Genomic DNA, 27,015 nt, shown 5'->3' with positions numbered 1-27,015 from the left:
CCCCCCAGTGCCTTGGCCTCCTTCCGTCCCTGTGGCCGTGTCCTCTCTCGAGAGGTGTCCCTTCCCTCTGGGGTGTTCTCCAAGGCTTGGCTCTTGTCTCTAGACTGAATTTTCTCCATGTTAATCTTGGCTCATTCTCCTATCTTCAGCTGTCAGCATTATTTATGCAGTTCCCAGTCCACACCTCCCACACTGTCTCTCTCTCAGTTCCCAGCCAGTGTTTCCATCACCTTCTGAACAATCCCGTTTGTTATATTTGCTCCAACCTGGCACTGGATGCTCCGCAGACCACCTGCCAAGATCTTCTCCCTACCTCCAAGTTCACTCCCTCCCCCGGCTTCTCTTCACGGCACTTTCGTTTAATCTCTGAATCACTCACACTGGCAAACTCAGAGTCATCTTTGCCCTGTTTTCCTGGACTTCAAGCTCCAAAGGAGCAGGGGTAGTGTCCACCTCTCTCAACCACCATCTCCTCGGGGCCTGGCCCAGGGCTAGTCGCATTCTAAGAATGCAATACATGTGTGCAGGATGAACGAGTGAACGTTCTCTTTCATTACCCACATTCCCTTAGTCATAAAGTTCATGAATCCATCAGGCAATCTATGTGTATGCATTTGGGGAGGCTATAAAGGGAACGGAGAGTGGGGCTTCTTGAGTCAGACTGCCTGGGTTGGATCTTGGTTGAGCAGCTCCCTAGCTGGGTGACCAGGATCATGTTACTTAGCTTCTGGATACTTAGGTTCTTGCCCTGGAAAGCGAGAAAATATTAATACTTATCTGGGTGTGATCTGAGGATTCAATTAGATGAACTCTATAAAATGGGTAGATTAAGTATTCAATAAATCATGGCTGCGGCTGCTGCACACAGTGGCAGGGGAGAGGCATGGGCTGGTCAGGTGACCAGTGGCATTGAAGTCCTTGAGATGCTGTCAGAACATTATGTCAGGGTAACAGGACAAGCAATAGCAACAGGAGGCCAAGGTTCAAGGTGTGTTTGGAGCGGAGGGTCGAGAGCCCTGATGGGCATGAAGAATGGCAGGAGAGAAGGCAGGCTGAAACTGACTCCGTCGGGAAATGGTTCAAACTGTGCTCCTTAGGGCCATGGAGTTTTTTTGAATGATCTCTAAGACTGCTCGGGTGGGGCTGGGGTAGGATGAGCAAAGGACTGGAGACCAAAGTGTGCAGGGTGGGTTGATTGGAGCAGGAGGATCGCCAGCCCGTGTACAGGGGCAGCATAGTGGCTCTCCTGCGACCTGCTCTGCATCTAGCTTTCTGTGTGGGATCTCCTTTGAAGCAAGAGTTCTGCTGCTTTATCAGAGCATGAGCTTTGTTGCGTGGGCCTTGAAGGCAAGCTGAAGCATATGAGCTTTCTACAGCGGTAGCGGGGAAGACGGTGTGGGGCAGATTTCGATGGAAGAGTAGCAAGGCTCAAGTGACGCTTTGTTAGAGCCATTATTCCTATCATTAATTTGGCAGTGGGGTGTGTAGTTGCCTGGAATGAGGAGCAAACACATTTGCCAGGCAGGAAGGGCCACTACGAGATGGATCCCCCACTGTCCCTCACCCTTGCTAACCTCCTCTTGGCCAGCAGTGTGTCTCTGCTCTCCTTAAGGAGATGTCCTGCCTCAATCATGGCAGCAGCCCCCTCACCCTCTGCCGTGAAACTCAGGCCCCTCCGTCGGGGTCAGCTCTCCAAAACCCCAATCTTCTCACTCCATCCCGCTTGCCAAAACCTCCAGTGGTTCATTCTTGGTTGTGGAATTAAAAACCACACTCCTTTGCTCGGCATTCGAGGCCCCATATGAAGACAATCTGCCTTCCTCGTCCTATCTGCTACTGGTCTCACATCCGTTCCCAGCTGGCTAAACCTTCTTACAGGACCCAGTGCCTCTATTATCTCCTGTACATTTCACGCCATCCCTGGGTCCTAGGACGCACCCCGTCCCCCGCCACACACACCTGTACTTAGTGCACTCTCATAATGAACTTCACACACTCCACAAGCCTTTTGTGACCGTGTTTGGTTACATCTGTCTCTTCCCATAGGAATGCTCAAAGGAACCCTGCCACATAAATACTTATCCTGGCACTAATCCGTATTTTTTTAGTTGTGTCACCTAGCATAACGCTAGGCTCACTGCACACCCACAAATCCAAATAATTTTAATCTAGCTGTACTGGGGACATCTCAGAGTTTTTTACTCCCAAACCACAGCACCCACTTAGGCCATCCTTCAAGGCCAGAGGCCACTGGTGACCTGCCCAGCCCATTCTCTCAGCGTCTGGTCTCCCAGCCCAGCCTGCGACTGTCCCATGAGGTCTCAGGACAAGAACAACATGAGGGCTGTGTGCAGATGGCTGTGTTTTCAGAGGTGGCTCAAGTCCAGAAGGCATTCCTGCTCGACTGGGACTTTGTATGAAACGTTTTCCTGACAAATGTCAGCGGGATTGAGATCCACCACATGGTTTACTAAAGGAACAAAAGTCTTGCCCTGACAGCCCCAGCAATGATCTCGGTTCCCCCTGGGGACAGTCAGCCTACATGTTCCAATTGGAAACCAGAGAGAGGTGGCCTGACGTGGCTGTAAATGCCTTCTCCTAACCACAGGCAAGAAGGACAAGAGGAATTTCCGGACCTGCGGCAAAGTCAAAGCGCCTCCTATTCCTCCCGTAGCCCAGCCCCCACTCACCAGCCCCAAACAGCGCTGCCACCAAGGCGCGGCTCTTCTCACAGATGTCACATCATCTATAAAAAAAAGCCTTCTTTGCCTTGAGAACGCTAATGTTCTAGGGAGAGACAGACACTTTACAAACCTGTTTCACGGGCTTCCTCTTGCAAGACCCAGGAACCATGGCACAGATGGCTTCGTTGTCATTGATGAATCGACCCCAAGGACCTTTCACAGCATTGCTAGGTGTTAACATAAGATACATCAGGAATTACATGCACCACGTCCCGGTCCTCAGGGAACTCCAGTTTAAGTGGAGGAATGGGATCGGCAAAAAAATAATAATAATAAATAAATAAGTAAATAAAGTTTCAGCTAGCTTAGGCTAGAGGCCAATGCAGTTCAGAGAGACAGTGTTTGTTGTAGTTGCTGAAGGATGGCAGATGCCTGTGTCTGGCTTATGCGCAAAGGGTCCAGGAGCCAGGATGGGAAGAACTTGAGCTTGACCTTAAGGAATGATTCATTCACGATCAGCTAGGGAGGAGAGGAGTCCTGACTGAAATGAAGACACCATACCCAGAATTAGGACAGTGACCCAACCAGCTTCTAGACTTGATGCATTTCTTCTGCGGGTGTCTAGAGAGCTTCCTTTGGCTTTAAGCAGCCTTGCTGTGGGGTGCCAGGATTACAGAAGAGGGGACCTGAGTGCCCCCATCTGATGACGCCACAGAAAGGATCCAAGCTGATTCTGGTCTCACCACATGCCTTTGGTTTCTGGCCACACTCACCCAGGCTATGGTGTTACCCAGAAGTCAAACACGAGGCACGTGCTGTGAATGAGCATCCCAGTCAAAGATGAGGCCAGGCACTGTGAATAAGCATCCCAGCCTTAGTTAAGATGGGACTCCTGTCACCTCGGCTGTTCACAAGGTGGGACAGGAGACAAGATGGGGAAAGCCAGAGCCTACCACACAGCAGCCTTTCTTCCTTATTCACCGTCACTGCAGGAATGCCCCAGACTAGGAAGTACCATTCCTTCCAAGAGCCCTGCTTTCTTCTACTAGGCCTGTTGATTGCATTTTAAGACACAAAGTGCGAGTCTCTTTATGTCCATCATCTTGGACCTGAGAGATAACACCTGTGTCCACGCCCCCACTCCAAAGCCTCCTACAGAGCAGCTGGCTTCACTTCACCCCACAGCTCTGGAATGGAGGATGTCCTCTGAACCCCTTATAAAGCCTCTTGCATTCCAAATGTGGAAATTATTTTATTATGGGTATTTCTTGCTTACCCATAGTCCCCTGTCAAGTTTTCCACCCTGTTGAATTCCGGGAAAACTCAATTCACATATAAGGCCCAGTCCCAAATTTCACTCATGGTTTTCAATGTCTTCCTCATAAAATCTTTGCCTGAAGCCATCGGGAAATGGTAACATTGCTTGATTTCCACATCATCTTTCTGTCTTCAATTAATGAGCTGGCTGACCTTGAGCAAGACAATTTGGCGCTCACTCTTTCCTGTTGTATAATGAGGGTGGTGCGCATCTGGGGGCTCGGCGGTCTCTTCCAGGACTCACACTGTGAGATTCTCCCCAGAGAAGAGACTTGCGTGACGCTCTGTAGACACTATATTCTTCTGCGGTAAGCAGGGCAATTGCTGAGCAAGAGGCAGGAAGTCCCTAGAGCTTTGCCCTAGACACTTCGGCAAATCCAGCATACAGGTTATTGTCTCATCGATGGGGACGAGATGGAGACCCAGATTTTATCTCAGCAATGCAATACCAGGAGAAAACAAGGACAGTGTTAGCATTCTTACTAAAAGATAATCTGGGCCAGATGCTGCGTCTCTTGCCTGTAATCCTAGCACTTTGGCTGACATGGGAGGATTGCTTGAGCTCAGAAGTTCAGGGCCAGCCTGGGCAACATAGTGAGATCCCATCTCTACAAAAAATTAACTGGGTGCTGTGGCTCATGCCTGTGGTCCCAGCTACTTGGGAGGCTGAGGCAGGAGGATTGATGGAGCCCAGGAGTTCAAAGCAGCAGTGAGCTATGATTGTGCCACTGGACTTCAGCTTAGGTGACAGAGTAAGACCTTGTCTCTAAAAAAAAAGCAAAAGAAAAAAAATCTAACATAAAGACAACATGAACCACAATGAAGCTTTTCAAACACAGCCACATCTGCCAGCAGTGGCATGCATTCACCAGTGTGCTGGGTGGTCGCACACCCTTCAGGACTGACCTAGTAAGAAGCCCACATCTCTTAGTGGCCTGAAAGCAGCTGAGGGATGAATGCAGCCCATCACTTAGATAAGGAGTGGACAGGAAATAGATGGGTGTGGGAAGAAGTGAGACAATAAACCTTGTACTTTTCTGCAAGGAGAGAACTTGAATGATAAAGAGAACATTATCAATTCCTTTTTCTCCAAAGCAGAGGAGGACCCATTTTTAAGATACGTTATCCTAAAGTTCTCTGAAAGTTCTGGCTCCGAGGTCACTTCCTTGTTCCCTGTTTAGTTTTTTCTTTAAATGAAGAACATTTGTATTAGTGTCACAAGTGCAGGGAATTTCTGATTGACTGAAAGCTGGACTGAACAACCATCCCTTGCAGGGAGCCCAAAGCTGTCTGGCTCCACACGGGGCTTACCTTGAATGTGGCCAGCAACTGCGGGGGAGAAAGTCAGGCTCACAAATCTCATCTTAGATCATAGGCACATCTGTTTCCCACCAAGTGGACTTGGCCTCAGGGTTTCTCTTTCAAAGCCTGCCCTTTTATTGGGGATCCCTCTTGTTTTATGGGGTGTTGGCTCGGCTTATCTGCGAACAGCCTGTCTCCTGGGCACGGTTACTCTGCACACACATCGCACTCTGACAGTGAGACTGTGTCCACTGTTCGGCAATGCCTGTGCTTTTTTAAAAAAAAATTATCAAGGGGATAGAAAAAAGGCACAAATAAATTGCAGCCAGGAAGCCTTCAGTTGGATTTTCTTGTCCAGCACGCTTTACAGCAAAAGAATGGAACACTCTGTTTTATCTTAGAAGCAATAAGTGGGGGAATGGGATTCTAGGGGACTTTAAAGGGAATCCAATGAGTTCTGACAGTTCTGAGAAAAGGAAGCAGTTTGCTTTGAAGTTTCAGGACACAGAAGGGGTCCTGAAACTGGTGGGAATGTTGGAGCTGCGGGCGTGACCGGCTTGAGACACAGCAGCTGCTGGACTGGGAAGTCTTGTTGGGAACGCTGGTCATGACTTCCATCTCTATCTGCTGCTTGCCTTGATGTAGTAGTTCCATGAGGAGTTGCTCTGGTTTAAAGAAAAAAATTAATCAAGCATGTGTGTGTGTGGGGCGGGGGGGGTGGATAGCCAATCTAGTAATAAACAGAGAAGGCTGGAAGCCTCGCGATGTCCCCTAGAGTTTTCCTGAAAATAAACCATGGTAAAAAAAGATGGCTCGTCCCCCAGCTTAGTTCAAGGCCCCTGGGCTCTGGGCATTGTCTGGTGTCTGCAGGAATTGCTCTGGGGCCATCCCAGCAATTCAGATCCAGAAACTCCAGCATCTGCCCAGAAAGCTGTTTTCTCTGCTAATGCACCAAGCCTAAGAGCTGGTCTTAGGTGCTTCTCTTGCACTATATCGAATTCAGAACCCACTTCCGGTCCTGTAAATTTCCGCAGAACGTGATGTCATTGGAGAGGCATTTGCCTCTTATACACCAAGGCTGGATCCAGGATTTCTGGGGCCAGACCATATTCCACTTGAGAATCCGGGAAAAAAATATTAAATTTCAAGTGCAAAATCAGCGACAGGGCCCTGCACAGGAAGGCGGCTGTGAGTGCAGAGGCCCTGAAGCTGAAGCTCTTCTAACTTCACAGTAGTGATTGCCTCTGTCCCCACCACGGGTTATCAGCAGAGGGTAGTCAGGCTGCTCACAGCAAGCTTACCTTCTGGGCAAGGGGTCACAGCATACTTCAGGCAGGGACAATGGCCCTTGGTGGCCTGAGTGGCTTTGTTTCCCCCAGCAACTAACAGTCCTCCTAGAACATCTGCCACAGAGGACAAAACCAAGAAGCCATGTGTCCCATGTCCTCCACGGTCCTCCAAGCATGCTCCCCTGCTCCCCTGGGGACATTTTCTTCGCAGCCTTGCCTTCCTCGGGTTCTGGTGGAGCTCCTGGCCCACAGCCAGCCCATGCTTAAATGAATGCTGAAGTGAAGTATAAAACTGAAGGCAAAAACATCCCCAAGTGAATCTGAAATTCCTAAAGTGGACTCAAAGGCAAGGGGGAAATTCCCTTCCTGTACCTAGGACATGAGTATTTTCCTGCTCTGCCTGGGGTAGGAATAATAAGTCATTCCTTGTTTGTCAACAGAAAGGGGCTCCTCTGGATTGGTCTCAGGGGTTATTGGGGGGCCCTCTGGACTGGAGTCCTGGACTCTTTCTCTCTAGAGAAGTTGGTACTGAAAGGACTTGTAGATGTAATCTTTTCTCTTTTTTGAAAGTAGAGACGCTGTCTTGCTACATTGCCCGGTTGGTTTCACACTGCTAGCCTCAAGCAATCCTTCAGCCTCGGCCTCCCAAGATGCTGAGATGACAGGTGTGAGCCACCGCACCCAGCTGGGTTTAATCATGGCCATTCATCTGCTCTAGCCACATCGCCCCTGGCTGTTCTGCTGAAACTGGCCAAGAAGGCCTCCCCCATGGTGAGTCCCTCACTCTTGTGTGTAGACCAGGTACGTTCCACGCTGAGAGGGACAAAGACAAAGGCCTTGGTGTGTGAGCCAACGGCACCACCGTGTTGAGTGGCTCCAGGGAGTCCGTGTATAGAAGAAAACCTCTGTGGGGTGAAATGCAGTCCAGCAGAAGGTCAGAAAAGTGCTTCAGATTGATGGGGAGGAGGCTGAGTGGGGAGTGAAGGAACTGTCCATAACAGAAGCTTTAGGAAGGACTCATCTCTTGCCCGGGCTGGGGCGCCTTGAGAAGGGGTTTTTTGTGTGCAGACTCCACATGCCAGGTGGGGACAACGCCCTCCACAGGGCACTAACCCCAGGAGGTGCCGTGTGGGAAACAAGGGTTCCATGGCCAGCTAGGTTTGGAAAACAGCATGCTACATCTGCTATTTGGAAATTTGTAATGCATGTTAGAGGAATAAATTCTGAAAAGTCTTACGCTTGAAAAAGGGAACTGGTTGGGCGTGGTGGCTCATGCCTGTAATCCCAGCACTTTGGGAGGCCAAGGCAGGCAGATCATTTGAGGTCAGGAGTTTGAGACCAGCCTGGCCAACATGGTGAAACCCCGTCTCTACTAAAAACACACACACAAAAAATGAGCTGGGCATGGTGGCGGGCACCTGTAATCCCAGCTATTCGGGAGGCTGAGGCATGAGAATTGCTTCAACCCAGGAGGTTGCAGTGAGCTGAGATGGCACCACTGCACAACAGCCTGGGTGGCAGAAAGAGACCCTGTCAAAAAAAAAAAAAAAAAAGGAAATGAAGAAGAGAACCAAAATCAGTTTAATTTTGTCAAGCACTTAGCAAAGGTCACAGAAACCACTGCTCATGGAACACCTGTGTCCCCAGCTGTGCCACTGGCGTCCACGGAACTGAATTAATGCCCAGCTGGCTTAGGAAGGAGCTGCCGGAGCTGCAGGGCTAGCCAATCTGCCCCTTCCTGGATAGAGCAGGTGGGCAGTGGGGAAGGGCGCCTCCACTGTTCACGACGCTGGCCTGCGACTCAAGGTGTAAGTCTTTAAATTACAGGCTCACACCTGTAATTTCAGCACTTTAGGAGGACAAGGTGGGTGGATCACGAGGTCAAGAGATCGAGACCATCCTGGCCAATATGGTGAAACCCTGTCTCTACTAAAAATACAAAAATTAGCTGGGCATGGTGGCACACACCTGTAGTTCCAGCTACTCGGGGGGCTGAGGCAGGAGAATTGCTTGAACCTGGGAGGTAGAGGTTGCAGTGAGCTGAAATCCTACCACTGCACTTCAGTCTGGGTGCCAGAGCAAGACTTCCTCTTGAAAAAAAAAAGTCTATAGGGAGACTGGGAAACCCCATTAAGAAAGATCTATTATTATGATAGGTGTATGATGACAGGTGTCATTACAGCTAGGTATATTAATAACACATCTGAAATTTTACTATGACTTTTTGCCATATTATTACTGTGGATGGTAACACTAACATTTATTCATTTATCTGATGTTTCATTGTTGGGAAAATGAGATCTCCTCTGGTCCTTGAAAAAAACTCTATGAGATGACGGGTCTTTTTTAACTTTAAGTTCAGGGGTGCAAGTGCAGGTTTTTACAAAGGTAAACTTGTATCATGGGGGTTCCTTGCACAGATTATTTCCTCACCCAGGCATTAAGCCCAGTACCCATTAGTTATTTTTCCTGATCCTCTCCCTCCTTCCACCCTCCACCCTCCAACAGGCCCCAGTGTGTGTTGATCCCCTCTATGTGTCCATGTGGTCTCATCATTTAGCTCTCACTTATAAGTGGGAATATGTGGTGTTTGATTTTCTCTTCCTGTGTTAGTTTGCTAAGGATAATGGCCTCCAGCTCCATCCATGTTCCTGCAAAGGACATGATTTCATTCTTTTTTTATGGGTGCATAGTATTCCGTGGTCTATATGTACCACATTTTCTTTATTCAGTCTATCAGTGTTGGGCATTTAGGTTGATTTCATGTCTTTGCTAATGAATAGTATCATTAACACTGTAAATAAGATAACAAGCTAAGAGACTGACTTGCTCAAATTTCTACAATCAGTAGACAGTGGGGCCAGGACTCAAACCCTGGGTACCTGGCTCTACGTCTTTGGCTCTATCCTTAGGAGGAGGCAGCAGCTCCATGGCTTTACGTCTGGAAGAAGAGGGTCAGGGCCTCTGGATTCTTTAGGGAAAAGAGCCTTTCAGAGAAAAGACTCACAGGCCCTTGACTAAGCATTTGGACTTTCCATATTGCCCAGAGCTAGAGTTAATGGGGCTGGTGGGAGTTCAGTCCCTGAGTAGGCCCCTATGAGCTCGCAGAGCTGGGGACCACTGGGAGGGCAGGAGGGAAGCAGAGGGCTTCTCTTTCTTCTCACATGTGCCTCTTTGGTTTCTGCTAAGCCAGTTAAAGCAGGTAACAGAGCTCTGGCTCACATAGGTTCTTCTAAAGGCTTTGAAGGACAGGCACAAATACCTCCGCTAATTATATCTCAGGCTATTCCCAAAATTGGAAAGGCGAATTGAAAACAACCGGGATTTATTTGAAGGCTGTTTTGAGGCTCATGTGGGGCTGTTCTGGGATTCTGAGAACCTCCAAGGAGAAGCTGATTACAGGGATGGAGCCTGAGGGCCTGAGACGTAGGGCCAAGGTGGGGGATGGTCTGCATTTAATCTTACCCCAGCCATGGGCCATGGGGACCTTGAAGTAAACTGGGGAGACTACAGCAGCAAAGATAGTCTCTCTGTGGTCCAAAGCCCTAGATAACCCCAGGGAACAAGAGATCTAATCCACAGGCCACCCGGGATGTGTCTGAATGCTCTGAGAAAGTGGGATGTGGTCTTAAAGCAGAGTGGAGGGGCAGCCTCAAGTCTTAGAGCCAAGGAAGACTTAGAACCCAGGGAAGCGGAAGCAAAGTACTTCAGGGCAGCAGGATGCAGCTGAGAAGAGACAGGACAAGGTCACACCAGCTGGGGAGTTAGTGAGAGGGGAGCTGCCCACAGCCCAGAGGCTTCAGCTGGTGGAGGAATGCAGCTGACCTTGATCAGAAGAGGAAGAAACAGAATGAGCATTGTTAGAAAGAGACCCTTATGGGGAGCTGCGGCCCGAGTTGAGACAGCAAGTGTTAGGCAGGCAGACAGATAGCATAGCGGGGTCAGGGGGTGAACTGGGATGGGGTCAGAGAGGAGAGAGTCGCCTCTCATGGCAGTGCTGGTGAATTTGAACTGCAGAGCGGTTCCCTTGTGTTGATGGAGCCAGGTACTGCGGTGAGTGTAGAGGTGTGGACAGAATTGGAAAGGGCCGTGCACAGGGAAAAGCCTGGAGACAGCACTCCTTGCCAGTGGGAAGGCTCCTGGGGTCTGCACCAAGAGTGGGGAGCTGCACCAACCACTCAGGCCAGAGAGGAAGGAGGTAGGGGTAGGAAAACCTCACAGGCAGTTCAGAAGGTCCCGACTAAGGAGTCCTGTGCCAGTCAGCTACAACCCCTTCCATCAGTCCTGACAGCCCAAGTCCTCTTCGGGGAATCCGCACTGCTCTTGGCGTGCAGATCCCCTTGTCCTTGTGAACCATATAAGGACACCAGTATTCTTCCTGTACCTTCTCAGCCATCTTACTTTTCATAAGAGACTCATGGATGGGATGAGAACTCCTAAGAGGCCCCGGAGACCCCTGTTTCCTCTTCCACCATGTGAGGAAGATGGCTTTCTATGAAATCAGAAAGTGAGTCCTCAGCAGGTGCTGTATCTGCTAGTACCATGATTTTGGACTTTCCAGCCTCCAGAACTTTGAGATCTGTGGTGTCTCAGAGCCATCCAGTCTACAGTATTCTGTTACAGCAGCCTCAGCGGACTAAGATGTGGCTCAAAGATCAATTTTCTGTGGGTTTTCCCTACGTTTGGTTCACTATTTGTATTGATTTGGGCCCAAATCCTGAGGTGTTAACTTGTAGATTTTTGCTTGACAAAGATGTAAATTATTTTTCTACGGTGAGAAAGATAAGTCTAAGTGTCATAATTTGATTGCCTTATAGAAAAAAACCACTTTTGAATCTAATGGAAGTAATTGGATTTCAAATTTCTTCCTTCAGTTCTATACTCAGTTCCTTAAATATTATTTGAATCAGCTTTTACCTTCTTAATGGTTCCCTCATTAATGAGTTAAGCAAAGCTCTGACATATGTTTATTTTAAATTTATTTTTTCTTGAGACAGGGCCTTGCTCTGTCACCCAGACTGGAGTGCAGTGGTGCCTTCACAGCTCACTGCAACTTCAACTCCTGGACTCAAGCGATCCTTCTACTTCAGCCTCCTGAGTAGCTGAGACTACAGGTGCATGCCACCATGCCTGGCTAATTTTTAAAAAGTTTTGGTAGAGACCGGGTGCGGTGGCTCATGCCTGTAATCCAAACACTTTGGAGGTGGATCACCTGAGGTCGGGAGTTCAAGACCAGCCTGATCAACATGGTGAAACCCCGTATTAAATAAAAAAAAATTTTAAAAAGAGTTTTGGTAGAGATAGGGTCTTGCTGTATTCTTTAGGCTGATCTCAAAGACCTGGGATCAAGCAATCCTCTGCCTTGGCCTCCCAAAGTGCTGGGATTACAAATGTGAGATACCGCACCTGGCCGCTTACTGTAATATTTTGAAATTTTTTTTCCTCTCTCTCTTATTTCAAGTCTAGAGGCCACTTTCTTCCCTCATCATTTTGACAATTTGGACAGCCTTGCTTCTTCCACGATTGATGAAGTTTGTAGATTTCCTCTACCTGCCCAGACAGGAAATACCTGAATTCATGAGGCTGAATTTCCTGATTCACTCAGCCTCCTTTCTTTCATACAACCTTAGAGCCAGTGGAATTCCCGTCTTCCTCCGTTACAAACAGATTAAATTTATCCTATTTTTAAAATGTTTTTGTAAATGGTAATTTTTTCCCTTAATTTCTTTTTCAGATAGTTTGGTGCTAGTATATAGAAACACTATGATTTTTGCGTTAATTTTGTATGGTATAATTTTACTGAATTTGTTTATAAATTTGAACAATTTTTGGTGAAATCTTCAGAGTTTTCTACATGTAAGATCATGTTTTCAGCAAGCAGAGAACATTTCACTTCTTCCTTTCCTACTTGAATGTCTTTTATTCCTTTTTCTTCTCGAATTGCTTTGGACAGGACTTCCAGTCCAACACTGAATAGAAATGGTGAAAGTGGGGATCCTTATGTTATTCCTGATTTTAGAGGAAGGACCTTCAACTTTTCGCTGACTGTGGAGTGTAATGTTAGCTGTGGACTTGTCCCACGTGGATGTTGCCGTGTTGGGAAATGTTTCTACTATTCCTAGTTTGTTGAGAGTTTTTATCGCGAAAGATGTTGAAGTCAAGTGCTTTTCTTGCATTTGTCAAGTGCTTTTTCTGCATCTATTGAGAAGATCATATAGCTTTTGTCTTTCATTCTGTTAATGTGGTGTATCCCATTTATTGATTTGAATATGTTGAATCATCCCTGAGTTGGGATAAATCCAACTTGATCATACTGAGTGATCCTTTTAAGGTATTGTTCAATAAAGTTTGCTAGTGTTTTGTTGAGGTCTTTTGTGTCCATGTTCATCAGGAATGTTGGCCTGTAATTGTCTTGTCTTGCAGTGCCTTGCTTTGGCACCAGGGTAATGCCAGCCTCATAAAACGAGTCTGAAAGTATTTCCTCCTCCTCACATTTTTAGAAGAGTTTTAGAAGAATTGGAATTTGTTCTTCCTTAAGTGTTTGATAGAATTCGGCAGTGAAGTCATCTGGTCTTGGACTTTTCCTTGATGGGAGACTTCTTATTGCTGATTCAATCTCAACTCATTTTTAGTCTGCTCAGATTTTCGATTTCTTCCTGATTCAGTCTTGGTAGGTTGTATGTGTCTAGGAATTTATTTGCTCTTTCTAGGTTATCCAATTTGTTAGCATATAGCTGTTCACAGTATTGTATTTTGTGGTGTTGACTGTAATGTCTCCTTTTTCAGTTCTAATTCTATTTGAGTCATCTTTTTTGTTGTTGTTAGTCTAGCTAAGGGTTTGTCAATTTTATTCAGATTTTAAAAAACCAATTCTTAGTTTTGGCAATCTTTTGTATTGTTTTTCTAGATTTTATTCTATTTATTTCTGCTCAGTAATAAAGAGGAAACCGAGGCTGGAAGAGTGTAAGTCGTTCGGGTAGCTATGATATAAATATTGTCACTTATGTCTGGCCATGTATTGGCCATGATGCCTCTTCCTATCTATGTAACTTTTCTCTTTTTATTTTATTTTATTTATTTATTTATTTATTTATTTTCTTTGAGACGGAGTTTCACTCATGTTACCCAGGCTGGAGTGCAATGGCGCCATCTCGGCTCACCGCAGCCTCCGCCTCCTGGGTTCAGGCAATTCTCCTGCCTCAGCCTTCTGAGTAGCTGGGATTACAGGCACGCACCACCATGCCCAGCTAATTTTTTGTATTTTTAGTAGAGACGGGGTTTCACCATGTTGACCAGGATGGTCTCAATCTCTTGACCTCGTGATCCACCCGCCTCGGCCTCCCAAAGTGCTGGGATTACAGGCTTGAGCCACCGCGCCCGGCCTCCTCTTTTTATTTTTATTTGTATTTTTTGAGACAGAGTCTCACTGCATTGCCCAGGCTGGAGTGCAGTGATGCAATCTTGGCTCACTGCAACCTCCGCCTCCTGGGCTCAAGCGATTCTCCTGCCTCAGCCTCCTGAGTAGCTGGGATTACAGTCACATGCCACCGTGTCCAGCTAATTTTTGTATTTTTAGTAGAGACAAGGTTTCACCATATTGACCAGGCTGGTCTCAAACTCCTGATCTACCCGCCTCAGCCTCCCAAAGCACTGGGATTACAGGTGGGAGCCACCGTGCCCGGCCATATGTACCTTTTCTGCAGGTCCACATCTTAAGTTATAACTTCTCAAGTCTGTAGATGTCATATGCATTATTTTCCCCCCACAACATCTTTGATGCCTCTGCAGAGGTGAGTAGGTGTCCTGTAAATGCTTCGTGGTGAAAATAAAACAAAGAAGAAAATGTTTCTGGAAGCAGATTTTCTGGAAATTGCCAGAGAAAGCTGTTCAGCGGTCAGAGGGTGACCATTCTTCTGTCTGAAATGGCTTTAAAGAAATCCCGCTCCCTGGGGGAAATGACTCAGTGCATGCCTACCCCTAAGCTCCCTCCAGATGCTTCCCCAAGGCTCTGCAGGGGGAGGTATGATCAGTGTCACTACCTAAGAAGATTTCTGCTTGCAGCAACAATTTTTGTTACTTTTGGCAGATATATCTAGAGGACGGCCAAGAAAGGATGTGACATAAATTCAACAATTTAATTCTGAAAACCCCGTGGTTTCAGTTTTGGTCATTTCTTGTTACAGCTTTGTTTTTCCTTTGGTCATAACGACTGGACTTCCAGGGGATTATTTCTCCTTGTAAATTAAGGAAATCTCAGAGCCAAATTTTAGGTCTTTCCTGATTTAAGGAAAAAAAACAATGAAGGCATAGCGGGCTTGGCTTTGAGTAATAGCCAGGGACACTACACAAGAAGACAACTATTATTACACTTCCTAACAAAGTAACACTATTTTTAAAAAGCACCTTCTTTTATGATGAAGAAAAATGTAATACTTTTATGAAACCTCTACTCAGAGGTTCTCATCATAAATATAATTTTAACTTTCGGAAGTGGAAATGGTACCGTCTAAGGATTAGATTTTTTTTTCTAAAGCAAATTTGGAGCCAAAGCTATGAATGAGTGCATGAAGGGAGGCACTTCGACCCAGTCCTCCTTGAGAAGTCCTCATGGTGAGATGAACAGAACGTCAGGTTTACGGTCAGGAGCTTGGCTCACTTGCGTTCTGGCCCTGAGTGACCTAGAGGAGGTTATGACATGAGTTTCCTGTTTGGTAGGAGAAGGTAATTATGCCAAACCCACCACAATGCTGTAAGGATACACTCAATAGGGTTATCAAAATAGCTAAAGTTTTTTGAGAGCTTAGTATGTGCCAGGCACTGTGTTGAGGGCTTAACATACATTCTAGCATTTAATCCTCGCAGCAATCCTCTGATGTAGGAGACATTATTCATCATCTTACAGAAACAGAGACTGAGGCATAGAGAGGTTGTTTCTTGCTCGAGGTCTCATAGTTAGCAAGTGATGGAACCCGTGGCCAGATCTGGGCACTGTGGCTTCAGGGCTGTGCTCCGATTCACTATGATATACTCTCTTCTAAGATAATGCATGTGAGAGTATCTGACACAATGCTTGGTGCATTTGATTAGTTTTCACTGGATCTGTCCAATTCAAGCACAAATCTAGCATTTCTGAATAGCCCTGAGGCTTAGCAGCTCAATACCAATAATATCTGTGCTGTTAAGATGGTCATTCAATAAAATTGCAACAAAAAGTATGTAATGCTGACAAAATGCCATGCTGTCACACCTAGACTAAAATAAATTCACCATAAACTATCAAAGATAAAACAGCTTTTTGAGCATCAGGGGTTTCTTTCTGCTAGTTTGAGCACAACTTCTGTATCTCTTGGCCCCTGATCATATATTATCTAATTAACAGAATCTTCTGAATAAAGAGATATCGTCCATTAAATATGCATTTTTTAGTATCCCCTTGTCTGTTTACTGAATGAAATTTAAGAAACATTTAACTATATCCCCTATGTCCAGGACATCATATCAAATCAATCATAAAATGATAAAGAAGAGAAGGCATATCCAATCAAAACTTGCATTTTAATGATCTAGTTACAAAGCATATGCAAAGAATTTAATGTACTGGAATATACCTTCTTTGCAATCTATATAAGCTTAGATGCCCTGAGGTACTAGTGTTCACCCTGAGGTGCAGCTCACTCATGTAGAAATAAGCTCCTTTAACTTCAATCAAATGCCTTTTTGTTCAGGTTATTCTCCGTAAGGATACCAATTCTTTTCTCTTGGGAGTTTATGAAAGACAACAAAAGACAGTTTTTGAAATGAACTGAATCTGCACCGTGGGTGAGGGAGAAACTACTCGATTTTATCTAGTCATTTTTCTACAGTGGGTAGAGTGTTTCAGATACAGTAACCTAACAGAGCTCCTGCCTTCCAGAAGCCCAGAATCTAGAGAAGGTGTCAGCAAGCTGCGGCCCATTCGGCCGGCCCTCCACCTGTTTTTGTAAATAAAGTTTATTAGAACACAGTCACACCCATTCTTTCAAATAGTGCCTGTGGCTGTGTTTGCATTACAATGGCAGAGTTGAGTGGTAGCAAAAGACACTCTATGGCCCCCAAAGCCTAACATATTTTTGATTTGGGCTTTTACCAAAAACCTTTGCCAACCCCGTTCTAGGGGGATTTTCTATGAGAAGGATTATGTGATGGGCATATTATGTAACTAGATATAAAACAAATAGGTTCATGGCCTATAACCAACATAGAATTTTAAAACGTATTCAATTGCTGGATTAAAACTTGAGCTATCTCATGACTTTTTAAAAAATTATTCTTAAATAATAAAATCCATACATTCATTTTAAGTTATAAAATACAGTCTCCATTCTTGAAGTCCAAACTCACGTAATAGGGAAAAATTTCAACTTCATTCCAAGTTATAATTCCCTTCTCCCCTGAAAACTAGGGCCTGCTGCTTTCCTACCTCTTGGGAAATGCTTTCTTCTGTCTTCCTTCCCCAGCTTGCTAACTCTGGTTTTTGTCATTCTGGGGCTGGTGTGGGGTCAGGAGTGGGAGTGTGGAGGACAGGTCACAGAAGTGAGAAAGTTGTTACTTTACTGACTGGATCATCACGAAGCTTTGGCCTTTCTGGATTTGGGTTCGAAGCTCTTTATCTTGGGGCACACTTTTATGAGTTATTTGGAGGCCCTGTTTCCCCACCTCCCTCCAGTTCCAGAGATCTCTTCTCTGAGTGGATCTTCCTCTGGTTTAATTAGTCATTTACTCCTTCCATAGCCTCTAAAGCAAGGGCGGCACACCCCTCTGGCAGCTTGATTTACAAGTTCTAAGCATGTAAGTCACGTTCTAAGCATGTAAATCCCCTCTGGCAGCCTGATTTGCATGTTCAAGTAGGCCTTACTGGCTCACTCTTGTTCTTGATCCACATCAGAACCCTGGCAAGTGTGTCACTTCATCTGCCCCAACAAACTCTAGACAAGCAGGCCAGTCCCAGGGCCTCTTCCTCTGTTTTGATCTGTCCAACTGTAGCTGGCCAGTCGGTGGCTCCCATTTAGATTTCTCAATAGAGAGTCAGACACCAATTTAGGCTCCTGTGTCTGCCACTCTCCCACATGCAGGGACACCTTCTAAAGCTTCTGAGGTGTCCAAAGCCAACTTCTCTTGACTCAAGCTGATGCAAGTACACCTCCCATTTTCCTGCTTGGTGGGAGGTCCTCCTAAAACAGCACTCTCCAAAGAAACTGTTCTCACAAATCCTTCCTCACCAAATGCACTCTAACTTATTTTATGCCCTCAGTGTGAGGAAGGGACTTGGGAGTCCTGTAACCAGTTAGGTTCATTATCTTTGCAAGTCTTCTTGGGCTGTCTGCGTCACTCGGAGCCTGATCTTGACTGTGTCTTGGCGCCTCAGTCAAAACTTCCCATTTAATGTAATACACAATTAGACCAAAGGCATTTGGACCAAAGAAGAAATAGGTCATTTAAGGTGAGGTTGAATCCAGGTCTGAATTATGTTTCTAGGATGAAGAAGATGAACAAGAGAAAGAAGAGGAGGTACAGAAGGCAAATAAAGAACAAGATATTTGGAGTTTGAAGCTCAGAAGTTGGTGGAGATTTCTGGAAAATCTAGACATGTAGGTTCTAGGGGCACTGACAGGGAGGGGAATTTACTGCCCGTGAAGCAGCTTCATGTGAACAGGCCACCATCTGGCAAGGCCACTCATCCACCTAAACATCCATCCGTATTTCACCCAACAAACTATCTACGGAGTTCCAACCCAAATAGGGTGTTCTACTTGTCCTCAAGCTGCTCCCAGAATAGCCAGGAAGGCACCATCCGGGAAGATGGTGGATGACGGAAGCCTGGAAAATAGAAGTGTTTCCGAGCTTTTAGAATGGACATGGAGCCTTCCATTGAAGTATGTCAAAACCACATTGTATAAAGTGCTCTCACTTTTCATTTTCAAACACATATACTTGGAAACTTTCCATGTTGTGTGAAATGTCATCAGCTCAAATGCCTGGTTTTTTAAATAAAAATGAATGATATAAATCATCCTAGCTTGGGCATGGTGGCTCGTGCCTGTAATCTCAGCACTTTGGGAGGCCAAGGTGGGTATATCTCTTGAGCCCAGGAGTTGGAGACTGGCCTGAGCAGCATAGTGAAACACCGTTTCTACAAGAAAATACAAAAACAATTAGCTGAGTGTGGCGGTGTGTGCCTCTAGTCCCAGCTGCTCGAGAGACTGAAGTGGAAGGATCACTTGAACCAAGGAGGCAGAGGTTGCAGTGAGATAGCACCACTGCACTCTAGCCTGGGTGACAGAGTGAGACTTCATTTAAAAAAAATCATCCTATGTATACATGTCTATCATGGAAATTTGGACATCAACACACATTGCCAACTTCAGTAACAGGAAGTTGAACACTCAAGGCTGTTAGGAACGTTAACTTCTGCACTTCGCCCCGTGAGGATTTGAACTGACCTTAAAACACTGTGGAGAGACTGAAATGGTGCATTAGGAGTTGTTCATCACACTCTGGGAAGGAATAAGATCCATTGAACTCATTGCCTTAAGAGTAATGCGATCTTCCTCCATTGTCCCAACCCTTCAGGAAAATTCCACTATACACAAACGCCTTGTGCTGGAGATGATGCCTAGAGAAGTCAAAGAGAGGGGGTGTGTTTTATGTTCAGCAATGACTTTAGACTGGACTCGGAGAGTGTCTGCACTTAAAAGTCCCCACTATTCCCACGAAGGGAATTGTTCCCAAGCTGTGTCTGTCCCTGGTCCCCATTTTCCCCTGATTTTATTGGAGCTCTTGTCCTTTTTACTAGCAGAGGGCTTCCAATAATAACATTTCCATGTGTCCCTTATGCGTAGAGGTTATTCTCTCTACCCCTTCCCCAAACTACTTTAGGTCTGACTTTCCGTGCCCCTTAAACGCTGGAAGAGGCTCTCTATGCAAAGAGTCTCTGACTTGAGACTCCAGCTTTTAGTAACAGCACTGAGATAAACCTTGAGATTAATTATCTTTTCTGTATCTGGGTCAAATTCTTAGGTGGGGTCAAATTCTTTCCCCACCAATCTCTAAGGAATAAGAGAGATATCTACAGAGACACAAATGAGATAGAGACTTCAATTGAAGCAGGAAATCAGAACACTTGGGGACCAGGAGAGACATCCGCCTTCTGAGAAACCCTGGAAAGAAGAATGCGGGGTCAGCTGGTGATGGACACTGGCTTTCCATCACTGTGAGATGGGAGCTTGAGACATTTTTATTTGCATACTAAAGGTCAGAGTGACTTCCTTAGCCCAGAGGACTAGGGAATGTGCATCCAAGGAAATTGATACAGGGTTAGATCTACAGGGCAGAATTTTAAGCCTGGGTAGAGCCAAAACCCGATTTGCATATTTAAAAGTTTACTGAGGCCACTGGATGAAGGATGGATTGAGGGGATGTCAGTGGGAGACCAGAAGAGGCTATTACAGTAATCCAAGCATGAGAGATATCATGATGAGCTCATGATATCTCTATCGGTGTGAGACACAGAGCTGGGAGAGCTGTGTTTAAGACAACTAAAATGCACTATTTCTAGGAACTGATGACGATAGATTGGCTGTTGGGATGGGAGAAGGAGGGAGGAATCACAGGTGCTCTCACGCTTCTGGCTTGGGTGACTAGGAGAATTTTAATTCCATGCACTGAAATGGAAAGAACGGATTTGTAGGGAAAAGTGTCTCTCTTTGGTAGCCAAAAGGTGGGACTATGAGAATCAAGGTAGGAAAAGGATTGTGGGATGGGTGTGAACTAGGTTAGGAAAACCAAAACATCCAGAAGGGAGGAAATTCTAAGAGTAAGTCCTAAAAGTCCAGTGTAGTCTATTACATGTTGAAGTCTATTAGGTTTCTTCATAGAAATAGCAGTAGCCCATTAGAATAAAAGTTTCTAAATCTTCACTGCAGAATGTAAAATTACTTCTACAAAAATTAGCTGGGCATGGTGGCACATGCCTTAATCCCAGCTACTACAAAGGCTGAGGTGGGAGGGATTGCTTGAGCTGGGGAGGTTGAGGCTGCAGTGAGCCATGATTGCATCACTACATTCCAGCTTAAAAGAGAGAGTGAGACTCTCTCTTAAATGACTGTGACACTGTTAAAGCATTGTCAATTCTTTGCTTTTAATCCCCTAGGAAGGAGTCCCGATGGTAGCAGAGAATGACATAAGAAATGACAGATAGAGAAAGAGTTCCATGCTAATTCTTCTACCTAGCATTCTCTTCCTTCGCATTTTTTTCTATTTTCTTTTTGCCTGCAAACTCACTCCTCCCTTTAGATTCATCTTGCATTCTAGCTCCCTTGAGAACGTGTAAATCACTAAAACTTTCCAAAATACTCATCCCACAGGGATAGGCACATGAACAATTAATGAACCATTAATTGGACATCCAGTGAAAATACCCCATCCCTGTTGTACGCCACCCCCCCCACCCAGTGATTTGTTCAGGAATAAGTTTGTGTTCCAAGTGGCACCAATCAAATTCTTCCCTTTGCTGGCTCTAAGGAGGCTGAAAAACATCAGCTGTCTTTCTGCTGGACTTGCTATACATTGAGGGGAAAGAGTCTGGTTGCTTGGTGCCATTATGTCCCCTTAGTAAGACCTTGAAGCCAATGGTATCTCTTGATTTTCTGATTATGTTAGCCAATAATGTCTTCTTTCCCTCCACTTTACATTTTCTCAAAGTAACTTGAGGTTTTTCTTTTTATTTGTGAGCAAGAGAAGTCTGAAAAGCTCCCACAGTCCAAAGTGAGTGGTCCTCTCATTGATGCCTCCACTCTTATCTTGAGGTGTAACTCACATACCATACACTTCATCCTTTAAGTTCAATTTAATGGTTTTAATACATTCACAGAGCTGTGCAACCATTACCATTGTCTAATTTAAAAACATTTTTATTATCCCAAGCAGCATCCCCATACCTGTTAGCAGTCAATTTTCACTACCCTGGCAATCTCTATGTCTCTATGGATTTGCCTCTTCTGGACATTTCATAAAATGGAATTACCTTTGTGTCTGGCTTCTTCCATTTAGCACAGTGCTTTCCAGGCTCATCCATTTAACACAGTGCTTTCCAGGTAGCACTGTGTGTTAGTCAGGGTTCTCTAGAGGGAAAGAACCAATAGGATGCATGTATGTATGAAAGGGAGATTATTAAGGAGAATTGGCTCACATGATCACAAGGCAAAGTCCCACAATAAGCTGTCTCCAGGCTGAGGAGATGGGAAGCCAGGAGTGGCTCAGTCCAAGTTCAAAAGCCTCAAAGTAGGGAAACCGACCGTGCAGCCTTCGGTCTGTGGCCAAAGGCCTGAGAGTCTCTGGCAAACCCCTGGTGTGAGTCCAAGAGTCCAAAGGCCAAAGAGTCTGATGTCCAAGGGCAGGAGGAAGAATCCAGTACAGGAGAAAGATGAAAGCCAGAAGACTCAGCGGGCAAGCTCATCCCACCTTCTCCCACCTGATTCATTCTAGCCACGCTGGCAGCTGGTTGGATGGTGCCCACACATGTTGAGGGTGAGTCTTCCTTTCCAGTCCACCGACTCAACTGCTAATCTCCTCTGGCAACGCCCTCACAGACACGAGCAGAAACAATGCTTTATCAGCTGTTTAGGCATCCCTCAATCCAATCAAGTTAACACCTAATATTAACCCTCACAAGTGTGTATTAGTTTATTGTGTCTTTTTATGCCCACCTAGTCCACATATTGCTTACCTGTTCATCAATTGATGGATGTTAGCATTGCTTCCACTTTTTGACTATTTTCAATAATGCTGCTACAAACATTTGTGTACAAGCTTTTGTGTGGGCAAACGTTTTCAGTTCTCCTGGGTCCATATACCTGGGAGTAGAATTGCTGGATCACGCAGTAACTCTGCTTCACCTTTTGAAGAACTGCCAGGCTGTTTTCCAAAGTTGGGTGCACCATTTTACGTTCCCACCAGGAATATATGCACGTTCCCATTTTTTCACATCCTCACCATCACTTCTCATTATCTGTCTTTGATTACGCCATCTGAAGTGGCACAAAGTGGTCTCTCACTGTGGTTTTGATTTGCATTTTCCTGATGGCTAATGACGTCAAGCACCCTTCATGTGCTTATTGTCCACTTGTAAGTGTTTTTGGAGAAACATCTATTTTAATTCTTTGCTTGTCTTTAAGTTGGGTTATTTTTCCTTTTATTATTGGGTTGTAAGAGTTCTTCATATATCATTCTGGATACAAGTCTCAACGGATATATGATTTTCAAATATTTTTTTCTTTTCTGTAGGGTTTTTTTTTTTTTTTTTTATGGTGTTCCTTGAAGCATGAACGTTTTTAATTTGATGAAGACCAACTTAACTGTTTTTCTTTTGACACTTACGCTTTTGATATTATATCTAGGAACCCATTGCCTCATTACACAACACAAAGACTTATACCTGCACTTTCGTCTAAGAGCTGTCTAGTTTTTGGTCTGTGAACCATTTTGAATTCATTTTTGTATGCGACTGCATTTTGTATTTCCGTCTTTTTGTACTTGTCCAATTGCACTATAATTTCTGGTACACATGCATCCTGAATATATTTTTTTCAGAGCATCTTAATAAATACAGAACCTCAAAAATATTCTGAGCTTAAATAAATTTGGGGAAATCTGCATAATAAATTTCCCTCTTAAAGCTTCACAGTACAACCTGCTCATTAAAAGCTCTAAATGGACAAGAGTAAAGAAACCTGTTTCATTGCATTTAGTCTGGTGCTTACAAGTACCGCAGTCTGGTGGATCCTAGGATGTACGTCCCAGACGTCCCTTTAGGAATGAAGGATCTGTTGCCCCAGCTGCTGGCAGTACCCATGAGAACCACTCCTTACCTCTTCTTTGGGGATGTGCTCAGCTGAAAAGAGTTACCTTGCTCAAGGTCATGCCCACTTCCTGGGATAGATCATAGCCAGTAACCAATTGATTTGGAGGCATAAAGACATGGTCATCTCGACCCAGCTCAGGACAGCCTCGAAGGATCATCTCATCGTCAGAATTCCCTGCAGTGTCAGTGGAGGCTTGCCCTAAGACTGCATTGCCACTCAATTTTCCCGCTGTCTCATCCTGCTCCATCCCCTCTCCTCCCCTCCCCTCCCCTCCCCTGTCCTTCCCTTCCATTCTCTAGGTGTTGATCTTAAGAGCATGCCCTAAGAAGCTCTTCCATGCAAAAATGCATCTTAGCATCTCATTCTAGAACCCAACCTACGGCAAAAAGTCTTTCCCAAACAGATTGAAATATGGAATGTAATTTTTAGAAAACATCTGCCTCTTGGAAAAGTATTCACAGAACACCAGTTTTGGAAATGCACTCCAGTAAAACAAAACTTGCAACCAGAAGAACTGATGTGAATTCATACTTGTCTGTTGGTGAGCCATTTTATCTTCATCTACCTACCTATTCTGCCCGAGCTTTAGTTTCTCACTGATAAAAAACACAAGAAAATCCGCTCAGAGGATTGTGAAGACGCCTAGTGCAGTGATTAGGTAATGTATTACAAAGAGCGCCGTGGGGGCAGGATTTTTACCTGTTTTATATACTACTGCATCTCACATGCCTGGAATTGTCTTTTGCATATAGTAAGCATTTAATAAATGTTTGTTGACTTAATTAAGCAAATAGCACACATCAAGTTTTTGATGCATATTTTCAGTCCATAGGACATAGTCATTTGTGAAAGGGAATGAGTGAGGATTCGTTCAGTGTAAGTTATGTAAGAGCTACTTGTTGACCTTTTCCACATGGACTGGGCAGCCATAAAAATATCAACACCATTACTACAGAGATTTTTTTGGCAATGTCCCAAAGACCTTTACGTAGAGTCAACAATTTATTTTGCTGACCTTTCTTGTAATTTTTTTTTTTTTTTGAGAGGCGATTCGCTGTGTCACTCGGGCTGGAGTGCAGTGGTGCAATCTTAGCTCACTGCAACCTCTGCCTCCTGGCTTCAAGTGATTCTTCTGCTTCAGCCTCCCAAGTAGTTGAGACTACAGGCATGTGCCGCCACACCCAGATAGTTTTTGTATTTTTAGTAGAGATGGGGTTTCACCATGTTGGTCAGGCTGGTCTCGAACTCCTGACCACAGGTTGTCTGCCCACCTTGGCCTCCCAAAGTGCTGGGATTATAGGCATGAGCCACTGCACTGGGCCCTTTCTTGTAATTTTTGGTGTAGGTCATATTCTCAAAATTATAAGCTAAAAAATTCACTTACATTGGCTATTCTATTAGATTAAAGCAAACTTCATAAAGTTACAATAAAATGTTTTTTGAAGGATTATTGATTTAAATGGTAAGACATCTTGAAGCTATTGAGAAGAATCGAAATGTCATAGCATTTTTTTTTTGCCTGTTGTTTTGTAGAAGCCAAGGGAAACCTTCTCCTTTGCCCTCTGAAGCTTCATTGAAAATCACCCACAAGAGGCAGACTAATTAGCAAAAAGGCAGACAAATGTATTAACATGTATGCGAGAGCCTTCAGAATGAAGACCCAGAGATACAAGGGAAATTGTTCATTTCTATGCATAGGTTTGAGAGAGTATGCAAAGCCATGTAGAAGCATGAATCGAAAAAACGGGTGTGATCTAAGGCTGATGAACAGAGCAGGGAGAATCCAGCCAGGCCTGTCCTCTAGGTTCTTCTTGGCTTCTCTGAGCATGCATCCTTTTTTCTCTGGGGAATGACCCTCTCTACAATGGGGTTCTTATGACCTACAGTCAAACATGGTAGGTGAGATAGTTTTTTATGGCCACTTTTTACATAAAAAATGTCAAGGGCATGCTAGAGTAATATTTTTAGGTTTTACGGCTGGCTTTGGGGAAAAGAGGCTCTGGTTTCTCTGACTTGCCTTGGGGAAGAGGGATTCTAATTTCAATGGCTCCCAAGGGAAGAGAATAAGACTGACAGATGGGAGGGAAAGAGAAAGGTCATAGACAAACTTTTGCTTCTGAGACTCTCATTTCAGAGTGTTGGTTTCTGAGTTTCAATGGTAGGATCAAGAGGATGAAGAAATCTAGGTGATTTAGCACATTTCAGGGCTTATGGTGGAAGAAGCCATTTCCCACTGGTGGTGACACTGGAGAGCAAGAATCAAACCCCCAAGGCTGCAATGCTTGTGTTGAATGTTATGCACAATCTGCTAAAACACATAGTCTCTTTCTCTGTGAAAATTTCAGCTCACAGACAACAGCAGAAGCACGAGCATCTGCTAGACTCAGCAAAGGTGTGGGGGCATTGCTCTCACCTCTCAGGCATAATCTAGCAGGAGAGAAATACAGCATCATCAACTCCAAAGAAGATGAACAGGGAAGGGAGCCACATGGAGAGAGTCAATGCAGCAGAGACAGAACACAGAAGAGGAAGCTGCCGATTGTCACCAGAGCTCAGGAAGCCATCTTTGAGAAGGTGTCACCTGAATTGCATTTCTCCCCCCTTAGATTTATTGAGATATAATTGACAAATAAACTTGTATATATTTAAGGCATACAACATGATGATTTGGTACATAATGCATTATGAAATGATTGCCACAATCAAGTTAATTGACGTGTATATCACTCCACACGGTTACCTTTTTTTCTTTCTTGGTGAGAACACTATCTATTCCCATATCAAATTTCAGATATGTGCTACAGAATCATTAACTGTCAGCAGCATAACTGGATCCCCAGAACCTGGTCATCTTATAATCGAAAGTTTACACTTTTCCGCCAACATCTTCCATTCCCCAACCCTCAGCCCTGGAAACCACCATTCTACTCTTTGTTTCTATGAGTTCAATTCCACATATAAGTGATATCACACGGCAGTTGTCTTTCTTTGCCTTTCTTATGTCACTTGACATAATGCCCTCCATGTTCACCCAGGATTATTTTTTCCCCTCCTCCTCCTCCTCCTCCTCCTCTTCCTTCTTCTTCTTTCTCTTCTTCTGACAGGATCTGGCTCTGTTGCTCAGGCTAACTGCAGATAGCTCACTGCAGCCTCTACCACCCCGGGCTCAGGGGACACTCCCACCTCAGCCTCCAGAAGAGCTGGGACCACAGGCACACCCATACATAAGGCTAAGTTTTGTATTTTTGCAAAATAGGATTTCACCATGTTGCTCAGACTGGTCTCAAACTCCTGGGCTCAAGCAATCTGCTTGCCTCAGCCTCTCAATGTGCTGGGATTACAGGGGTGCGCCACTGTGCCAGCCTCCTTTTTATGATTGAATAATATTCTATTATATATAGTGTGTATATATGTATGACATTTACATATATAATCACATAGAAATTATATATGTGATATATGATAATTATATCTATGTCACATATAAAAAACTTTACACTAAGGGCCCACGGATGAACACTTAGG

General features: G+C 44.9%; 1 long non-coding RNA gene across 2 annotated transcripts in view; it reads left to right on the top strand.

Annotated features, from left to right (window-relative positions):
- The window catches only part of LOC108309230, a 36,372-nt gene extending 10,238 nt beyond the window's left edge, over window positions 1–26,134 (top strand). The window contains exons 3-4 of one of the 2 annotated variants that reach the window (XR_005201392.1): window positions 21,366–21,435; window positions 25,024–26,134. This is a non-coding gene — a long non-coding RNA (uncharacterized LOC108309230). Of the gene's footprint in view, window positions 1–21,361; window positions 21,436–25,023 lie in introns of both variants that reach the window. The other variant, XR_001827240.2, reaches the window with a different exon arrangement.
- Window positions 26,135–27,015: the final 881 nt, after the last annotated feature.

This window comes from Cebus imitator, unplaced genomic scaffold (assembly GCF_001604975.1).
Source record: "Cebus imitator isolate Cc_AM_T3 unplaced genomic scaffold, Cebus_imitator-1.0 Scaffold92, whole genome shotgun sequence".
In the NCBI taxonomy this organism is placed as follows: Eukaryota; Metazoa; Chordata; class Mammalia; order Primates; family Cebidae; genus Cebus; species Cebus imitator.
This window is presented reverse-complemented; position numbering and strand designations above follow the sequence as displayed.